This window comes from Hemicordylus capensis, chromosome 2 (genome assembly GCF_027244095.1).
Source record: "Hemicordylus capensis ecotype Gifberg chromosome 2, rHemCap1.1.pri, whole genome shotgun sequence".
In the NCBI taxonomy this organism is placed as follows: domain Eukaryota; kingdom Metazoa; phylum Chordata; class Lepidosauria; order Squamata; family Cordylidae; genus Hemicordylus; species Hemicordylus capensis.
In genome coordinates this window covers 1,729,524-1,749,655 of record NC_069658.1, presented here as the reverse complement: position 1 = coordinate 1,749,655, position 20,132 = coordinate 1,729,524, and the positions used below count along the sequence as shown (strand labels likewise).

The following is a 20,132-nucleotide window of genomic DNA, read 5'->3' as shown; positions in this document are numbered from 1 at the left end:
CATGAAACAAAATCTTAGGCATCTTTTGAGGTTTTTAAAAGTATTATTATTAGGATCAGCACTGTGTTTATTTTAGGTAGGATCATCAGCTCATATGGTGCTTTACAGAGTAATCGCAAATATACAGGTCCCTGTCTCAAGGATCTTGCCCTCTAAAATTTGGCCCAGAGAAGGAAGACGCGGATGAGAATTCATGGGGAAGAATGTGCTCTCAGTTCAGTCCCATCCAGTCAGTTTATGGGGCTCTTGATGGAGCACCGGGAGGGATTCATCAGCCCAAGTCTCTGCAGCTCCTCCTCACTTCATTTTAACCCTTTTATGAAATGCAGACTTGGGGCGGGGGGGGGGCTTTCCATGGTTCCACCAGGCCCCTGCCGGCTTTTCTTGTCATCCTGCCTGATCAAGGGTTCTTAAGGACTCAGAGTCAAGTGGGTCACTTTGATTAAGAAAGACGCGATCTGATTGGATCTTTTGGATGTCCCCCCCCCCCCCCCGGCCAAGCTGCTAGGTGCACAGATGCTCTCGTACCTGGATGGGTGTCCAAGGAGCAAGCTGAGCTGTGTCTGTGCACCATGAAAAGCTCTGGGGAGGTTTTTAAATAAAATAAATTTGGTTTGGCTGGACCGCCTCTTGTCCAGCATATGGCTTGATGGCTTCCAGGAGCGAAGGCTGTAGGTGGCCCTGGCTGCATCGGACAGAGGTGGAGATGCTTCCTGGGCAGTAGCAGAGTCTCTGTAAGGACCGGTCAGGGAGTTGCTTGGTCAGTGCATCCTCCTGCAAACGCGGGCAGATACTCCCGGGTTTGCTCTAAGCTTCTTGGCTGGCATTGGCTTCCGGGCCAGTAGAGGAAAGAGGGGCAGGAAGAGTCTGTGCTCTGCCACTTCCTTTGGTCACATGATGCGTTACAGCAGACATTGGGAGAAAAGGAAGGGACTCTGCGCTCTTTGTTGTGGGCAGCATTCTGTGTGTGCAGTTGTTTGCACAGCTCCAACATACTATCTGCGCAGAGTGTGACAGCACAGGAAAAATATCCCCAAACCATTAAAAAATAAATAAAATTAGAGAGAGCAGAAGAGCAGAATTCAGTTGCAGTTTCTGCTGTGCCAGCTTTGAAATGAATAGGGCCAGATTTCACAAGAGCTGGATTTTGACTTCTGGTTGCTAGTCCTTGTGGTTGAACGGTGTTTGTAAAAGCTTGAAGATGTCAGGGTCTCCTTAGGGCTTATATCTGGCAGGGGGGGCTTCGAGGAGTCTGGATCCTTCCCCTCTGGTTCTGCCTGAAGTCGTGGCCCATGCGCCCTCTTGCCCCTTGCCCCTCTTGGCGAATCAGGTCAGCAAGAGGCAGCCTGGCGCAGTGGGGTGCCCAGAGTGACTGCCTCCTCCAGGGGGTGGGCGACGCAAGATTTGATTATATCAAAATCCCCTTCTCCCAAAGGAAGAAATCTGGGCCTTCTCCAAAACTCAGAAGGCCCAGATTCTCGTTTCCCTCTCTTTGGCTGGTTTCCGACCCTTGGGCAGCCAAGAAGACACACAGACAAATGGTGAAATCAGAAAGTGTGTTCTCACCCAATTTTTGACAGCTTCCAGGGAGCAGCAGCAAAATGCAGGGTGGGTTTTTTTGTTTTTGTTTTTTGCTACAGGTGCCTCGGTCTTGTCGTAAGCAAACTGACTGCAAAGTATAGGGAGTGGTTTGCAGCATCAAAGGAAGTGCTAGCTCCTCTTAAGCAAGGAAGCCTGCTTGCCTGTCCTCCTAGTGGTGAGTCCACTGACCGACCAACAATAATACCCCAGGACCCCTCTGCTCTTGATCGCTTGAATTTGCCTCTTTGGGACAAGGGGTGCTCTAGAGCAGGGATTCTCAACGTGTGGGTCCCCAGATGTTATTGGACTTCAACTCCCATAATCCCCAGCCCCAATGGCCTTTGGTTGGGAATTATGGGAGTTGAAGTCCAATTACATCTGGGGACCCACACGTTGAGAATCCCTGCTCTAGAGGGTCACACGACACAACTCCAGGGGTTTCTAGGTTAAATGGATTGTCTAGGCAGGGATTCCCACCCCTGGGTCCCCAGACGATGTTGGGCTTCGGCTCTCACCATCCCCAGCCCCGGTGGCTGTCATCTGGGCACCCAGCCGCCTGGCGCCCTGATCTAGATCCATTTCAGTCTGGCTGTCCTCCATGTTTTGGCACTGGAACTGCTTTGGTGAACCTGGCGCTGCGTCTAGGTGCCCGGGTGGCTGCTGTGGCCACCTGACGTGCCTCTGCTCCCCTTTGGGCGATGCAGCAGCTGCACCCTTGGCTCAGAGCCACAGATCTGCCCACAGTCAGCCAGATCTTGGTCACACTGCCCAGGCTAGGTTGCTTTAATGCTCTCTAAGTGGGTCTGCCCTTGAAAAGGGTCCGGAAACTTCAGCGGCCAGACTGTTCTCAGGAGCCCGTGATAGATAGATAGATAGATAGATAGATAGATAGATAGATAGATAGATAGATAGATAGATAGATAGATAGATCCCTATTGTTTATCATCCCCACTAGTTTCCAGTTAATTTCTGGGCACAATTCTGGGATTTGCTTCATGTTCCAACTTTATCTGATGTATATTGGCAGTGACCCAGACAGAGCCTTGCCTCTACAGGGCCTAAATTGTGGCATTCTCTCCCACTGGACATGCACCAGCTCCCCACAGCTGATTATATACTGATGATCCTAGTGGGTCGCTGATTCTGTATCTGCTGCTTGTGCTGTTTTATTGTCTTGATCAAATGTTTTATTTTGTATGTAATCATTTTGTATGCTGTTCTGATTGCTTTTAGTAGAACAGCTGCATTTAAAATTTAAAAGTGTAAATAAGTAAATGATGATAATTAGCATTTACATGACCCTTCCACAAATTCAAAACACTTCATTGGCATTATGGTGTTGCCGTCTTGCTGCAACCCTGGAAGGTGGGTCAGTATTGTTGTTATCCACCCACCCACCTGTAATGGAGTTGGTGGGCTGCTGGCCCTCTCCTGGAGCGGGTGATGGCAGAACCAGGGTTGCGCTGGTGGGCTCTTCCCAATCCCTCTGTCTCTCTTGGCCTCTCTGGCCCATGGGCGCTCAGGGCCTTCTCTCCCTACGGCCCCATCCTGTGCCTCCCTCTTCCTGCATCTTTTCAGTCCCTCCCCCCCTGCCCCCAGTGCTTCATGTAACTCTTCCCACTCTATAACCCCAGGAGCTGCCAAAAAAAATTTCAAATTTTGCAGAAATCCAGATGTTGCATCTGGAAATAATTTGGGGAAAAATTAAGTAATTTTCCTAACTTATTCTGATTGCAGAATTTGGTGGGCTTCAGTGTAGAAATCCACACACCCCTGACCACAGGCGTACAGGAGGCGCTGGAATGAGTCACATTTGGCTGGGCTGCGCCGCCGTTTGTTCTAGCAAAGCCCTGTTGAGAGCGATGGGGCTGCTCGGGAGTAAAAGGATTTGGTTCCTTGTTTACACATGGTTTTCAGGGCCTGTGAAACGACTATAATTTCTGTTTAACAGTTACTTGGCGCCAATGGAAAGAGAAACTCCATACAGGGTGTAGATGGGACATGCTCCGTGTGCAGAGGGCTCCTCGTCTAAGGCCAAGGCGTGTGTGTGGGTGGGTGGGGGGAGATGGGGAAGGGGTGCTGGGAGCCTGCCAGGTTCAGGAAAGTCTTTGCTGAAGGTCTTGAAAGAGGAGAGAGACAGACACAGCCTGATGCCCTGAGTGGGCTCCTCCCAGGAGACAGAAACACGGTGGACAGAAACAGGTTACGAGTGGTATCCAGAGGGATGGAATTTAAAAGAGAGAGGCCAGGGCAGAGATGTGTGAATGAATGGATTTAAGAGGCATTGGTTGGAGGACTCACTTGGCTTTCTTCCTTTATGTTTTGTCTTTAATGATGTTTATTCTGCCTTTCTTTCTGTAAAAACCGGCACAAGCCAGCTAGTAAGCATTAAAATACTGTAAGAAAACAACTAGACAGACTCCAACAATCTAAAAACAGGGATCGTTTCACTGTTAAAACATTCCTTAAGAAGCTTTGTTGTCCTACAGTATGTTTTTGGTTGCCTTTTCCAAAATGGTAAAAGAAGGCACTGGCTGCACCTCTCTGGGGAGGGAGCTCAGCCAATGTGGTGCCACCACTGAAAAGGCCCTGCCTCTGGGTTCTGCCAGATGAATCCTTGTTAAAGATGGGCTGGGAGCTGGGCCTGTGTGCGTGTTGCTTGGTATCTCTTTGTTGGGTGACTCTTCGCTGAACGCACCGACTGCCTCCATTGGAAACTCCTGCCGGAAACTCCTGCCGGGCACACTCAGTGCTCTTCTGAACTCCCTCAGTTGTTTCACACCATGCGGCACATTCTGGCTTGGTGCTGCTGTTAGCAAGTGGTGTGGTGGCCATGTGTACGGGCTCTTCCACCCCCCGCCCATTCCCAGCCACAGCTTAATTTGATTCTTTAAAATCAAGAAAAGAACAGCTTTGCAGACTGCTCAGCTCTCTGTCTCTCTGCAAAAGAGGCAGAGGTGTGCCCCAGGTGGGTGAAGCACACACCTTAGACTAGGTGTGGCCAGCCAGTTGCTCTCCAGCTGCTCCTGGACTGCAGCTCCCAGCATCCCCAGCTCTGGTCTGCCACTCTGTCCGTTGCACAGTTAAGGTCAGTGGACCCATTCGGATGACACCTCCCCGGCCCGCGGGATTAAGAGGGGATGCACCGAGTGCGCCCTCCAGGCATGTCCCTTTATTGCAGGGGGTGGGCTGTCATTCATGCCAAGAGGGCACACTCCGTGCACCCCCTCTTAATCCCGCGGGCCAGGGAGGTATCCTCTGAACCAGCCCAATATGGAAAGGCTTTCCTGGAAGTGCTTATTGCTGGCCCAGATGTGGACCCACCTGGGGTCAGAAGAGCCAATGCACAGGTGGCTCTGGTGGGGGGGGCCTGCTCGGTCTCCCTGCTCCTGGCAAGCACATTCCCCTATCTGGAGAGTTTGCCTGGAGCTCCAGCCGCCATTTTGCCTCCTGTGCTCCTTCCAGAATCGGAGGGGTGTGTTGTGTTGTGGGGGTGCAGGAACACCACGGTTATGTCTGGTGTATCAGACAGTGTCATTCTCCACCAGCAGGGGCAAGAGAAATTTGCCCTCCCTGCTTTCTGAGAGTCAGGAGGAAGGCAGAGGAAATGCCTCCTTCACACCCTGCGTAATTCATGTGTCTGCCACACGGTGTGGTGATGTCCACTTCCTAAGAGGGCTTTAAAAGTAGAGTAGACTAATTCATAGAGGAGGAGAGGTCTAAGGGTATGTCAAGCCTCCATGTTCCAAGGCAGTCTGCCACTGGGGTGGGGGGCAGCAGCAGAAGAGGGTGGTTGCCTTCATCTCCTGTAGGTGGTCTTCCCAGAGGTGTCTGGTGGACCACTGTGGGAAACAGGAGGCTAGAACAGATGGACTTTTGGGATGAGTTGGACTTTTGGAACAGATGACTTACGGGAGGAGAGCTGGTCTTGTGATAGCAAGCACGGATTGTTCCCCTTGCTAAGCAGGGTCCACCCTGGTTTGTATTTGGATGGGAGACTACATGTGTGAGCACCATAAGATATTCCCCTGAGGGGATGGGGCCATAGCTCTGGGAAGAGCATCTGTATATTGTTGCATGTGGAAGGTCCCAAGTTCTCTCCCTGGCAGCATCTCCAGTTAGGGCTAGGAGAGACTCCCGCCTGCAACCATGAGAGTCAGCGTGGTGCAGTGGTTAGAGTGCTGGACTAGGACTGGGGAGACCATCCCCATTCAGCCATGAAACTAGCTGGGTGACTCTGGGCCAGTCACTTCGCTCTCAGCCTAACCTACTTCACAGGGTTGTTGTGAAAGAGAAACTTAAGTATGGAGTACACTGCTCTGGGCTCCTTGGAGGAAGAGCGGGATATAAAATGAAATAATAATAAATTCATCATCATCATCATCATCATCATCTTGGAGAAGCCACTGCCAGTCTGTGTATCTGACTCGGTAGAAGGCAGCTACTTATGTTCCTATGATTTGATCCATGACCAGGCTCTCCTGGGGGTGCTGTAACTGCCCCCACAGACATCCACACATCAACCACAGATACTAGGCTTGTTCACACAATGGTTCTGAAGTAGGTTTTATGTGGGTTACCAACATTAGTGTGATTGTGTGAACCCATGGCCAAGGTGGGGGTCTCGAGCCAAAAAACACCTTGGCATGGGTTCACACAATCATGTCAGTGTTGGTAACCCACATTAAACTGAGATCCAAATGACTGTGCAGACAGGCCTACTGTATGGGGTGCAATTCTGTGGTCTGCTTGGGACTTTGCAGCCCAGCTGTGTGAACACTTCTCAGAGTGTTCAATGCTTGGGCCTGACAGAACCAAGCCAGCTTGTGTGCAGGAGCTCTTCCTCCTCTCTTGGACCTCTTGGGGTGGTTGGTGCCTGAAGGAGCCCTCCTGCTCGGGGAACGTCTCCCAGCACTGCTGCTGAGTATCAAGGCAGGCAATTCCCAGTCCGCAGGTCGGCCTCGCTGGCCTGGACGTTGGCTCCAAGGCTGACAACCCACGGCGGAAATTCCCATCTGCTCTAAACGCCTCCTGTCACGTCACCATGCCTCATTTTGGATAACCGTGCGGGGCGGGGGGGGGAGGAAATGGATGGGGAAAGGCTGAAGGTCATGCTGAGAGGCAGCCTCCTTTCTAGCCATGGCAATAAAATGGTAATTACCCTGGGCTGCTTGGAGTTCTTTCCCCTCTCTTTACAAGGGTATGGGGGGGGGATTTATGCACATTTTCAGCCAGCTTGAATGAGGCACGTAATGGGGCCGTGACCTGCCAAAGGGCTTGCAAAGAGGGTTAGTGAAACACACCCCAGGAATCCTGGCTCCTCGTCTTGGCTGCAAGCACTCCAGGCGGCGCCTGTCATCTCCTTGGAACCCTGAGTGGGTTCTCCTGGGTGGACTGCTTGCAGGGAGGGACCCCGACCTGCAGGCTGCGGAGCTGAGAGGCACGTCCTGCAGATGGCTGAGCATCCCCTCTGTCGCCCAACAGCCCTGGCGCCATTGGAGAGGAGGGAAGGGGCAGCCAGAGTTCATTTCCTGCCCCCCTGAGAGCCTGAGGAGCACGTCAGCCTCTTCGCTGCCCTCTGCAGCTGAGCTCAGCCCAGGAAGGGAGCTGCTTCCCTTGACTGGAGGATGCCCGAGACGGAGGAGGCAGGTTGGTTGAAGTGGGCCAAGCCCTGTGTGTGGGGCACCCAGCCAGGCCAATGGGCAGCCATCACTAGGGTCAATGGGCACCAGTGTCGGCCTCGCTCTGGGCTCTGCTCCTGCCCCACCTCCCAGCCCCCTGCAGGAGCACGTATTTCGTGTGTGGCTGGCAAGGCTCTGCTTGCGGTGATCGGCGGTTCTGGGAGATCATGATCTGGATGGTGCAGACTGGTCTGGGGTTCACAGGGAGGAGGGGGCTAGAGGCCAGGCTTGGCCTTAGAGCACGCCTCTGCGGTCCGCCGTGGCCATGCTGTGAGGCTTTGTCCTGCCCCCCTGTCAGTAGCACCAGTTCTGCAGAGGGCCCCGGTTCAGTCCTGGTGGCGTCTCCAGTGGCCGGATCGGAGCTGCCTTCTGTGAGCCAGCATTGGCCGGAGCAGACAACACGAGGCTAGATGCACCCACTGACAGGCGGCAGCATCAAGTGTTCAGAACGGCTGGGGGCTGGGAGAGTGCGGGGCTGGAGAGGGGTCGCCTTGGTCTGGCCCCGCACAGGCAGATCTTGCCATGTGCTGCCCACTTAGTGAGCCTGTCCCCTTCATGGCTCACACGTTGGGGACAGAGGGAATATTGAAAGCAACATGGGCCCAGGGACTCGGCAGCAAGTCTGGGCTGGTTCTCAAGAGCCGTCTTCCATGAAAGGTCCCTCTGCAACAGGGCTGCTCAGCTTCGGCCCTCCTGCAGATGTTGGCCTACAATTCCCATAATCCCTGGCTCTTGGCCACTGTGGCTGGCGATTATGGGAGTTGCTGTTCAAAAACAGCTGGGGTGGGCTACATTTAGCAGGCCTGTTCTGGAAGACTCCATGACTACTAAGTTGTGGGCTCATCCTAACCAGCCGGGGGTCGGGGGAGGTGGAGCTGCCTCTGGTTCCCAGCAGCTTCCCTCTCTCCCATTCTCCTCCACCTCAGCGCTGCCTGCAGGCTGGCCATTCGTCAGGTAAAGTTGTACGGCCTCGTTCCCCCCATCCCAGCTCCTTAGGACGAGTGGCTACTGGCTAGAATGCAAGCTCAGCAAGTGGAGTTCTCTGGGTCCTGGTCTCTTTCTTCCAGGGGCTCTACCTTGATGAATCAACCATGTGCATTATGCAGTCCAATGAAATGTGTTTTGCTGATGTTCCGCTCTTGAGGAATTAAGAACAAATCATCTTAGACAACCAGACTCAATTTGGTTTTTCTTAAATCAGTAATGAAACAACGGGGCAGGCGAATCCGCTCTTTTCTCTCCACGAGACGCGGATGCGAGGGGCATTGCCTTGGCCAGTGCTTTTCAAGTAGCCCTTTGCGAGAGCCAAGCGGACAGCATCTGCTTGTAGGTCTGCTAGCCATGGAGGAAGCCTTGCCCCTTCGGACTTCCATCCAGTCATGTCCGTCCACAGCGTGTGGTGCTGGGCTGCACCTGCCGCTGATCCAGCTTCTCAGCAGTGTGTCCAAACGGGATCCTGGTGCATGATGGTGAACACGCAGGTTTGACTCACAAGGGCTGAAGCCGCTGGGAGCCAGCCTGGGCCCTCGTTCTGCTGCTGGAAGTGGTGGTGGGAACCTTTGGGTTCTTCCCAGGAGAGTTGGGCCAGGCAGCTCTGCAAGAGAGAGAGAGAGACAGGTTTTCCAGGAAATGGCTTTCCTGGTGTTTTTGGAATGCCCAGCGGTGTCATTTTTCTTCCCAAGAGGGGCTGGAGATGGAGCGGCATGGCTGAGGGCCTGCCTTGGATGCAGAAGCTCCTCCTGGGTTCCGTCCCTGGTGCAGCATCTGCAGGGAGGGGGCTGGGGAAGACCCTGGAGAGATGCTGCCAATGTGTGTGGACAGTGATGAGCTAGATGGACCCCTTGGGTCTCTGACTGTAGCTGGCGGCTTCCTACGTTTGCTTGTCCTGTGTGTCCAAGGTGCTGCGTTCTGGGAGTGGGTGGCCTGGTCAGCAATACTGGGGGTCATGCCAAGCACCCCTGCCCCCAGTTTTCAACCTGCAGGGAAAGGTGAGGAAGGTGTGCCTGCAGAGGCCGCCTGGGCCCACAGCAGGGCAGCCAGTGCCTCGGGATCGGTGTTCCGTTGGCTAAAGCTGTTCCGGAAAGAGCCCCATCTCCCTGCCCAGGCAAGAGCCTCACTGCTGCTGCAGATTATGGAGCCGTGGGTCCCCCCCCCCCTCCCAGCAATCTCACTCCTCACAGCTTGTAAAAAGGCTCAAATTAAAGAGTGCTGGAGAAGTGTTGGCTGCTTGTCAAGTGTCTGTCCCAGGAGCCCACGAGGCAGAGAGCTGCAAGGTAACACACAGTGCAAAAGCATCTGGGGCTGTCCTCTTTATAGGTCTTGTTTCTTCCCCCAACTCCCCCCTTCTTAAAGCGCAACATGCTACTTATTTATTTATTTATTTTTTGGGACTGTGTGTACTGCCTTGCATGATGAAAATGAGCATCCGTCTAGTCCACGGATTCTTGACCCTGGGCCCCCAGATGATGTTGGACTACAACTCTCATCCTCTCCAGTGGCCTTTGCCCATTGTGGCTGGGGGTGATAGGAGTTGTAGTCCTGCAACATCTGAGGACTCAAGGTTGAGAACTCCTGGACCAGGGAAATGTGAGTGTCTCTGGGTGGAGCGGGAATGTGATGCCTCACCATTGAACTTCCCTCTCACTGATACATTTCGAGCCAGAAATGTTAAGTAGAAACTTGTCAGAATTCCATTCTTTCATACCATCCTTCTCCCCTAATCCTTCCCCCAGTTCAGAATAGCAGATCATTGATAGCTGGGAATGCTGCGGGGTTGGGGGGAGGGACTGAATCCCTAGAGAATGTAAACTTTCCATTTTGGGGAGCAAATGCAACTCAGCTTCAGTTTCGTACAGTCCCCCTCCCCCCGCCCCAATAAAATCTTTGCCAGCTCAAATGTGCTGCCTCTGAGCATGGAGGTTCCATTGAGCAGCGGGTGGGGGGAGCAACTGTCCCTATCCAAGCCCAGCACAGCACCCCACCAGTGGCTATTGCTGGTGTCTGCCGTATGTTTCTTTTTAGTTTATGAACCGTTTTGGGACAGGGAACCATCTTTATTATTTTTCTGTGTAAACCAATTTGAGAACTTTTGTTCAAAGGTGGTATATGAATATTTGCTGCAGCAGCAGTAGTAGTGTTTGCCTCTCGTGGTTAATCTCTTTCGGTAGCCCCCTCCTCTAACAGTAGGCGCCTCCTTTGTGAGGAGAAGAAGTAGGTCTGTTAAGTAGTAGGTCTAGTGCAAGAGGGTCTTCCGGTGGCTTTTGAAGAGAGAGCCCTCAAAAGACTCCCTCCCGCTCCCTATTCAGAACGGATTGATCTCACAAAGGAAGGCCAGTCCTATGAGCCAGCCCATACCTGGCCAAAGAGAGAGAGGTGGGGCAGGAAATGTGGCGGAGCATCTTTCCCTGACAGCCCAACAGAAACCACCTGTTCCCACAGATCCGGGGTGTCCTGGTGCTCCTTCTTTCGAAATGAATTTCTTTCCAAGAGCTGGAGTTGATCTCAAGAGTGCCCGCCTGTCCTCTGCCCTCCCAGTCACTCTCCCTGGAAGCCTCTCATTCTGCACAGGCAGGGCCAGAGCGTCTTGTGCTTCTCTTGGCCCACTGCCTTCCTGTGGCTGGGGGTGCCGCAAAAGGGTCCTGCCCTCCCAGTTTCCACACCCATCTTGGAGCTGGAACTCCCTCCCAGGAATTCCTGATGGTATTGCCTAGCGGGTGCTGCTCAGGGGACTCTGGCTTGCTGGGAGGGGGCGACCAACGTTGGGGCTGTGGAGGTGCTGTCAGAGGGTTGCTCACTGCATGAGGGCAAAGAGGTGCGAACGGAAACTGGAGCGGAGTGTCGAGAGTTTGCAGCAGTAACTCTAAGCCCTTGTTGAAGGAGAGCAGTCCTGACCTCCCTATTTGGCAGGTGTGCAGCCTGGAAGTGCAGGAAAGCCATGCACTAGAAGAACCTGGAGCACCTTCCTTCGGAGGCAAGGCTACAACATCTGGGGCTTTTTAGTTTAGGCAGCTAAGGGGAGACATCATAGAGGTCGACACAGTTCTGCATGGTGTGGAGAGAGTGGATAGGGAGAAATCTTTCTCCTTTTCTCTCAGCAGTAGAGCCAAAGGTCATCCCCTGAAACTGATGTCCAGGACATTTAGGACTGACACCTTTTCCACACAGAGCACAATTAATCTATGGAATTCTCTGCCATGGGTTGTGATGGCCACCAGCTTGGATGGATTTGGAAGGGGCTTAGACACATTCATGGAGGACAGGGCTATCCATGGCTACTAGTCTTGATAGCTGTAGGGCACCTCCAGCCTTAGAGGCAAGATGTACAAAATCCCCTCATTGCTTGCTCGTGGTACCCAGGGTGGCGCTGCCCACTGCCCTGAAAATGAGCATCCATTCAACTTCCTAGTTGTGCCTGCAAGGAATTCTTTTTCCTTTTCCTTTCCTTTCATGCTTTTTTAATAGGAGTAGAGTAGCACCACAAAAAGTAGCTTTATTTACTTTTATGGTGACAAAACCGTTAGTCTTATGCAGAAATGCATGCAGTAGGTTTCAGGAAGGATAACTGAGCATTTTATTTTTTTGTTAATGCTGTGTGGACTATTGTGTTATAAATAATTTGTAGAACCTTTTTTAGTTGCATGCAGCATGCTTAGGTGTCAAGACTCCTACCAGAGGAGGAGGGGGAGAGTTCACTGGGGTTGAATCCTTGCCTGTAAAGGATTCGCAGTAGGCTGCCACCATCCACTTTATTATTTTGATTTGGGAAACCCCACTCTCCTTATAAGATTCCTGGAGGGGGTTAAAGTGGCAAAACCCTCCCAAAAGGGGCTGAGCAGTTCTAGGCCTCCAAAGGTGTGTGACTAAGGCAGACCCTAAATGAAGAGTAGTACACTTCACCAACAAAGGTTTATTTTTGGATTTAAAGGGAAAGGTATTTTATTTTTAAATTATTTATTAACATATTTTTATACCACCCAAAACTTGCATCTTTGGGCAGTTTACAACAAAATAAAAACAGAAAGCAAAACATTAGTTAAAACCAAAACAAAAAGTTTAAAACACCATAACAATTTAGAAATTTTAAAACAATATTTTAAAACAGAATCAAAACCATTAAAACAATATTAATTAAAAGCCTGGGTGAACAGATGCATCTTTAAAGACTTTTTAAAAGCTGTCAGAGATGGGGAGGCTCTTATTTCACTAGGGAGCGCATTCTAAAGCCTCAGGGCAAATGCAGACGGACCTCTCCAGCTAATCTCAGTGGGCGGTGGGGTTCATGACGAAGAAGACGTTCTCTTAAATACCCAGGGCCCAAGCTGTGTAGGGCTTTATAGGTTATGACCAACACCTTGTATTTTGCCCAGAAACATATCAGCAGCCAGTGTAATTCCTTCAATACAGGAGTTATATGGTCTCTCCAAGATATGCAATAAGAACAATGGTCTTTTCGTAAAACAGATTGTGAAAGAGTTTTCATTAACTGGGCAATGCAGATTCCAAGCAGTCAGTAAAGAAAAATAACTTCCCTCACGCATCTAACTGACTTGGTCCTACCTTATTTATTTTTATTTTATTTTATGTTTACATTACTCACAGGCTGCAGCCTTCCCATCTCCCCAGCAGCTCTCAGCCTGCTGCTTCCTCAGGGCCCTCCTGGGACAGACTAATCTGTCTATTCTGTAAAACAGCATGGTGTAGTGGCTAGAGTGCTGGACTAGGATCGGGGAGACCTGAGTTCAAATCCCCATTCAGGCATGAGACTTGCTGGGTGACTCTGAGCCAGTTACTTCTCTCTCAGCCTAACCTACTTCACAGGGTTGTTGTGAGGAGAAGCCTAAGTCTGTAGTACACTGCTCTGGGCTCCTTGTAGGAAAAGCGGGATATAAAATGTAAAAATAAAATAAATAAAAATAAAATAATCAACAGGACAAAGCTTCTGCTGGTGGCTGAGCCAGAAATCTCCACCCATTCCTCTGGATTGGTCCCTTTGACGTGGACTTCCCTGGCTCCCCCCCCTTTTTAGGAAAAGCCCCCCCCCTGCCCCCAGCAATTGCTCTAGTGAGGCCTCATCCTCCCTCCAATCCTTACAGTCACTACATTCGGTCACAACTAAGACCAACATTTACATACTTACTTTTTGCTTCCTTGCTCTCTTCCTCTATTCCCAGAATTACATAGTATTTTGTTTTCCTTCCTGTTTAAAAGGTTTATTGCTGCTTTCCAGACTATATAAGTAAATTGCAGATATTGCATATTATAGCATCTTAAAGACTTTCTCTAAAATTGCAGCTGGGCACGTCTTGTTCTTTCAGTAACTGATAAAGGGAGGCCAATTTACAAACTGGGGAGTTGTCTTTCTTCTTGGGTTCCAGTGTATGTTAATTTGGCTGATACAGCAAAAAGGTCAAGTCTGTTTCCCCAGTCCTCTATTCTGGGGATGTTTCTTAATTTCCAACGTTTGGCATATGAGACCTATACTACACAAATCATATGTCATATATGAAGTATTGTCTATATAATTCCTTGTATGAGTTAACATGCATGGGGTCTGAATCAAACCAAATACCTGTTCTCATATGAACTGCATTCATAATGAAAAGTAAAGATCGTGCCGCCAAGTTGGTGTCAACTCCTGGCAACCACAGAGCCATGTGGTTTTCTTGGTAGAATACAGGAGTGGTTTACCATTGCCTTCCTCCCACACAGTATGAGATGATGCCTTTGCTGTTGTCACTGAAGTGAGCATCCGCCTCCAGCACCTTCCTCTGTCATTGCTGCCCGATATAGGTGACTACAAATATATATTTACTAGGCAAAGTCTGGGAAGCACACTGGCAGGGATTCGAACTCGCAGCCTCTTGCTCCCTAGGCAAGCTGCTTCCCCACTGCACCACCGCAGCTGATGCATTCATAATACTCACCCCCAAATTATACGCTGATAGGACATGGCATCAAGGAGAATATGGTGGTGGGAACTGGAAGACTTTGTGTCAGCTGAGATGTGGCATCTCCTTCGATGCAGTCCATCAGGTGGAGAGGAGTGAGGGTCTGCAGGGCCTTGTGGGGCACTGTCTCTGCATATGCACCCAGGGAGCAAAGGCTGAGGAGCGGCACACACCTTTCCGCGCTTGATGGGCCGGAGTGGGGAGATGTATCATCTAAGCTGCATTGGCTGGCAGTGTGGATGCACCAGCAGCATCTGGCTTCTGGGGCTGAGCCATCTTGGGATGGAACTCAGGTGTGGGCCCAAAGGAAAGAGCAGGCATCTCTCTCTCCCCCCTCCCCTCCTTGTTCTGTGAGCCTGAGCAGACGGACAGCCCCCTCAGGTACCCTTCAGCCCTGAAAATGCCCCCCTTGCCTACTTGCGTGCTCCTCTGTGGGACAATGAGCCGGCCCCTAGGAGAAACCCAGCCATTTAGCAGCCCCACTTGGTGGTGGGCGTGCTGGCCGAGTGCCTTTTCACGGTGTCGGTCGTGCTCATGGCACCACAGACAAGTTCCTAACATTACTTTGAGAGCACAGGAAGTCTCTTCGGCAAACAAAAGTGTGTGTGTGTGTAATCTGAGTGGGTGAGATGTGTCTGCTTCTTGCTGTAATTCTTAGAAGTGAAGTCGCTGTACCAGGAGAGATGGGAGAGGGGTCCCCCAGAAGGAGAGCCTCTAGCCAGAGGTCCTGACCCACACAGAGTAATGACCTTGCATGGGGCAACTGTAGCCAACCCTCACGGAGTAGTTGGAGCCTGTGGGCCTCCGCGGGGCTGGAGGGGGCTGGGACAGCATCGTGGCACCATGAGTGCTGCTGCTGCTGCTGCTAGTCATTTCGAGGTGCACCTCTTCAAACCTGCAAGCCGCTTCCCTTTTCAGCAGCCCTGTGAAGGGACTCTTCTCGTTTCGCAGGTGGAGAGCTGAGGCTGTGAACAGGTGAAGCAGTTTTGTACCAATTCAGACTCCGCTCCAGCCTCACCCACGGCTGCCTCCTCGACTGGTCCTTTGGCCTCACAGTCATCTTCTCCCTCTTCTGCCAGAGACCATTGTTACCTGGACACAGGAGGTCCTGAACCTCCAGCCTTCTGCCTGCCGTCTCATGGAGCGATGGGATGTGGCTTGGGGTGGGGAGATGAAGAAGCGATGCCAGAAGAGACTGAGCCTGAAGCCTCGGGGTCTCAGCCCAACTCCTGCCCATCGAGATGGGGGCTTGCAGGGGGAGTTCGGGAGCCAGTGGGGTGGGCAGTGAGGATTAGGACTTCACTTGGGGTGAGTCGCGCTCATGTTGCAATTCTGCACCCTCTGCTTGGTACCTCCTGGACCTCCATTGTCCCTCCTCTCCGTTGGAACCCAGAAAACCACTTGAGAGGGTTTTGCGGGATTCCTGGGTCCAGTGTGCTGTTGCTCCCCCCCTCCCCCGCACTGTGCAAATAAAACGGCTATACAGTGCCGGGCCTTGCTGAATTTCTAAGAGAACTTCTGTGTGTGAACAAGTCCTTTGAGAAATGCTGCCAGCGCCAAGTGAAATAGGAAGCTGGCCAAAGCGAGAGGGCTGCAGAGGGCTCTTTCTGCATGCTCGACCTTGGCCGGCTGGCAGGCAGGAGCTGCGTTCAGAGCCTGCCAGATCTCGCACCTGGACATCGCCCCAGTTTCTTAGTATCCACCATTTCCTAGGTCAAGCAATTGGGGGTCTGAGTAGGGTGTGTGTGGATATCCAAATATTCAAAGGAGATACACAAAGGTCTACAACCTGTCCTTTGTGGTCAGAGCTTGGTTGGTGGGGGTGGGGGCCGGGAGACACCACACCGCACAAGTGGCAAAGGTCTGAGACAGGCTGACCTTGGAGCAGCAGCTGGGTCACCCCCATCGGGGCCCCAGTGCTAGAGTGGTGTTTCCAAGGGCTTGGCAGTGGTGATGGCATCAGAGCTGGGCTGCAGGACGCTCACGGAGTAGTCCAGAGTTGGGATTGGGACGGGGGGGCTGCTTAAGAAGCCAGGCACAAGGGGGCGAACCAGGACTGGGGATCTCGGAATGAGCCAGGAGTCCAAGACGACCGCGCCAAGGGTCATGGCCGTGCAGATGATTGGGAACCAGGAGCAATAATCCTGCTGGGAGTCAGAGCTGAAGCTGAGATTCAGGCTGAACCGAGAGTCCGGGCGAAACCCAAGAGTCAAAGCTGAGCAGGAATTGCAGATCGCATCATAAACCAAGGGGAGCTTGATATGGGCAAAGCCTCGCTCCCAGCAGGAAGCCTTCCTGTGCTGGGAGTATGAGTCAGTGGCCAGCCTGACTGGGAGAGCAGCAGAGCTCTATGGTAGGCAGTGGGATACAGAGCCTAAGGTTCTCGGCCTCGATCCAGGCAGGATATGCTAAACAAACCGGTCCTCTTGTGGACTGGTCTCTGGTTATGTTGGAGCTAGGAGGACCCTGGCAGCATCAGCTCTCAGCTGCAATGTCTCATGGTGGCCACTGGGGGGTGGGAGGTTAGGGTCATGGATAAAAGTGCTGGACTCCTCCCCTCTATGTTCTTCCAATGTTAGTCTCCATTTTGTCTCTCCAGAGATGGCTGTTGGTTTAGTCTCTCTCTTCAGCCATGAGCTACAGCTGAAATTAAGCTGCAGGCCTTTTCACATTTGTTTGTAACCTTTTCTTTAAATAAATCCCTATAGTTCTTCAATCCAAAAGAACTGTCTCCAAACCTCTTGCTTTGCTGCTTTCTCACCCATCTGGTTTGCTCTGCTGTTTGGGGACTGAACTGCCATTCTCCCCCTACAGCCTAGAAGAACAGAAAACTAAGGGTAGGTGTAAGCAGTCAGTTTTCACAGTGGAGGGACATATGCAGGGCGCTTTCCAGACGGCACGCACGGCCACAGTGTCACAGCCGATGCCTTAATCTGCTTCTGCACTGCCTGTGCTGCCCCTGCACGGTAAGCAAGATGCCGTTCACATTTCCGATGCCTTCTTTCGGATTTGGTTGCTGCGTTGTAGCCCTATAACATCGCATGTGCATCGCAGAAAAAGAGCTGTATTTCCCCATTGTAGCTTACAACAGATTTCAGCTTCAGTTTGAACTTGGCACACAAAATGTTGCAGTTTACACCACTTTTTGCATTGTAAGGCTCACTATCTGGAAACCACCCAGTAGAAACGAATTTGCGTGCAAATAAAGTTGCAGCCCAGAACAAGCCTCTTCATGGGCAGTCTTGGTGTGGAGAAGGAGAGAGTGGGGTGGACTCTTGATGTGGTCAATGCTGTATGTTCATTGATCCTTATGAAATGATCCTACATTCTGGATTTGTGGGTGATAGATGTAGAAGACTTGCATAGAAGAGGCTGCAGAGGTTCACTTTTAATTGGGCCCCTGGTGACGATCTTTGCAGGAGCAGGGTCCATCAGCTGGCGATTCTTATCAGTCCTCAGTGAGTTTGGCCTTCATTGGATTGGGGCGGGGCGGGGGCGCTTTCCAGACTTAGTTGTTTGGCAGGAGTCTGGTTTACTCTGCGGTCTTTTTATAGGGACACTGAGTGACCTTGTACTAAAATTATTCTTAACAATCTGAAGAACTGAGACAAACAGAGGTGACAACAGATGAAGTTCTAGATCTGATCGACAAATTGAAAACAAATTGCCCAGTCAAGATGGGGTATCCATCCCAGAGTCCTTAAAGAACTCAAAGGAGAAATTGCTGATTGTTTAACCAAAAATATGTAAATTATCCCTAAAATCAGCCTCTGTACCCAGTGGCGGACTGGGTCTAAAAATATTGGTTGCTAGGAGACAAAGGGGGCCCACCCACAACTATAAGGCTATCATTTACTTTTTATAAGAAATAAATAAAATTTTCAAAAATACATAAGTGGAAAAAAGGTACAATTAAAATTTTTGCGAAATAAATGTATGTTTTTTAGTAACACAGTGTACATATATTGTACATATTACTGGCAGTATACAGTACAGATTGTTATAACTGAATTTTTAATTTTTTAATTTTTTTTAAATAAATGGTGGATATTTTTGAATAGTTTGCTTGTACTGAACATTTTACACATTAACATGTAGTTCAAAAGCATATTTCATGCAGTCCACTATATTAAGAGCAATCGTTTGAGTTCACTAGATAATTGTGCGAATCTGTCAATAATTGCTTCTGCATCCAATTCATCTAACAATTCCTTTTCAATGGCTAGCAAGATGTATGATTCCAAGTTCTCCTCAGACAGTGAATTTCTTAGCCTTGTCTTTATGATCTTTAGCTTTGAAAATGTCCTCTCACATTGGACTTCAGTAACTGATAGTGTGCAGGTGACTTTATAAAGTTCATAAAGGTTATCATATGCCTTGTCATGAAGTCTGTTGGATGCCAGAATTTTTAGTACACACAATGGGCAAGGGCTACAAATTTTACACTTGTTGCAACTGGAATCCATATTCTCACCATCATTAAGCAATAGCTTTAATACATCAAAGTTCGAAGCAAAAGAAAACAATTCCAATATTACTTGATCTTTGCTGATTTGTGGAGACAGCTTAATAATACCTTCCAATGCTTCATCTTCAAGGCCCTTCTCTGCATAGTTTTAAACTTTGCTGGGTCTGAGCAGGGTAAACCTTTATACAACTTTTTGTGTTGTACAAAGCGTGAATCTAGTGACTAGACAATGCGGACCATTATTAAGTTAAACACATTTACTCGAAAATCAGAGAATCTGAGGAATTTCCTTCATCATCTATAAGCTCATCTGCCATTCTTTTCTTCTTCCTCTGCCTCTTAACTGGCAATGCTGGTTCCCAAGAGTCAATTTTCAATGTTTGATTTTCATCCATATTCAACTGTTAAATTTTGTCATTACATTTGTTTACAAATTCCAGTGCCTTGCTGTGAACGCTAACAAATGTTCTTTTCTGTGTCTTCAACTTTGTTGTAGCTGAATCTACTAAACTCCATGCAGTAAACATATCTAAACCACTTGTCTGTATATAACTTGATAACAGGGCTGTAGTTTCAAATATATACAAGTAAGTAAAGGCTGTCAATATTGTTTCATACTTTAGAAGACTTTGAAGTAAAACATTTGCTTCTTGTTTTGTTTTTGCATCAAACTTGTCTGAATCTTGTATCATTGATAAGCACGTCAATAGTTTTACAAAAGTACTGACAGCGGCATCATCAAAACGTCCAAATATAGTTGTTACTGTGTTGGATTTTCCTGACCATCTTGTCTCACCAATTAGCTTTAATCGTTTCATTTTTTCTTGTCCTAGATGTTTTCCAACAACTTCTGTCCATACAGCCATTCTCTTGTATGATGTTTTCACAAAAGTTGCTAAATTGTGGAGCAAATTGAAAAAAGAAACTGCAGGAAACGCAACATTTTGTTGTTTCAGTTATCACCAAATTCAAGACGTGGGCATAGTACCATATATGAACATGTTGATCAGCCACATCAGTAATTTTACTTTGTAAACCATTATACTGGCCATGGTAGCTTGCAGCTCCATCTGTACTATCAGATAAAGATTTTTTGGGATCAATTTTAAGATGCTGTAATGTTTCAGTCAATAGATCCAAAAGTCCCTGCCCTGAACCATCATAACTTGGCACAACTATCACAGTAAATGACAGCCTTATAGTTGTGGGTGGGCCCCCTTTGTCTCCACAGTATATTAGGGCCACAGTATATTAAAAATATTAATTAAATACATACCTTTTATAAAACACATAAAACACAGCAAGCACAAGGTGAAGAGCTGACGAAGCAACTCAAACTGAGGAGGCTGACGCAATTCTATACCATAAAAAGCTAATGTGTGCGGCCGTGCTGCCTGTGTCCTTTGGGGCCGTTCTGGGCATGCGCGGAGCGGCCCAAAAAGACACGGCCGCCCA

The 20,132-nt window shown here is 49.8% G+C and overlaps 1 protein-coding gene across 5 annotated transcripts in view; it reads left to right on the top strand.

Annotated features, from left to right (window-relative positions):
* IL11RA (interleukin 11 receptor subunit alpha) overlaps positions 1–20,132 on the top strand; it is a 123,320-nt gene that overhangs the window by 30,678 nt on the left and 72,510 nt on the right. The window contains exon 2 of one of the 5 annotated variants that reach the window (XM_053297431.1): positions 1,641–1,756. The exons of the other annotated variants lie outside the window; for them this stretch is intronic. The gene's annotated coding sequence lies outside the window, so the exon portion shown is untranslated. The remainder of the gene's footprint in view (positions 1–1,640; positions 1,757–20,132) is intronic. 5 annotated transcript variants of the gene reach the window in all.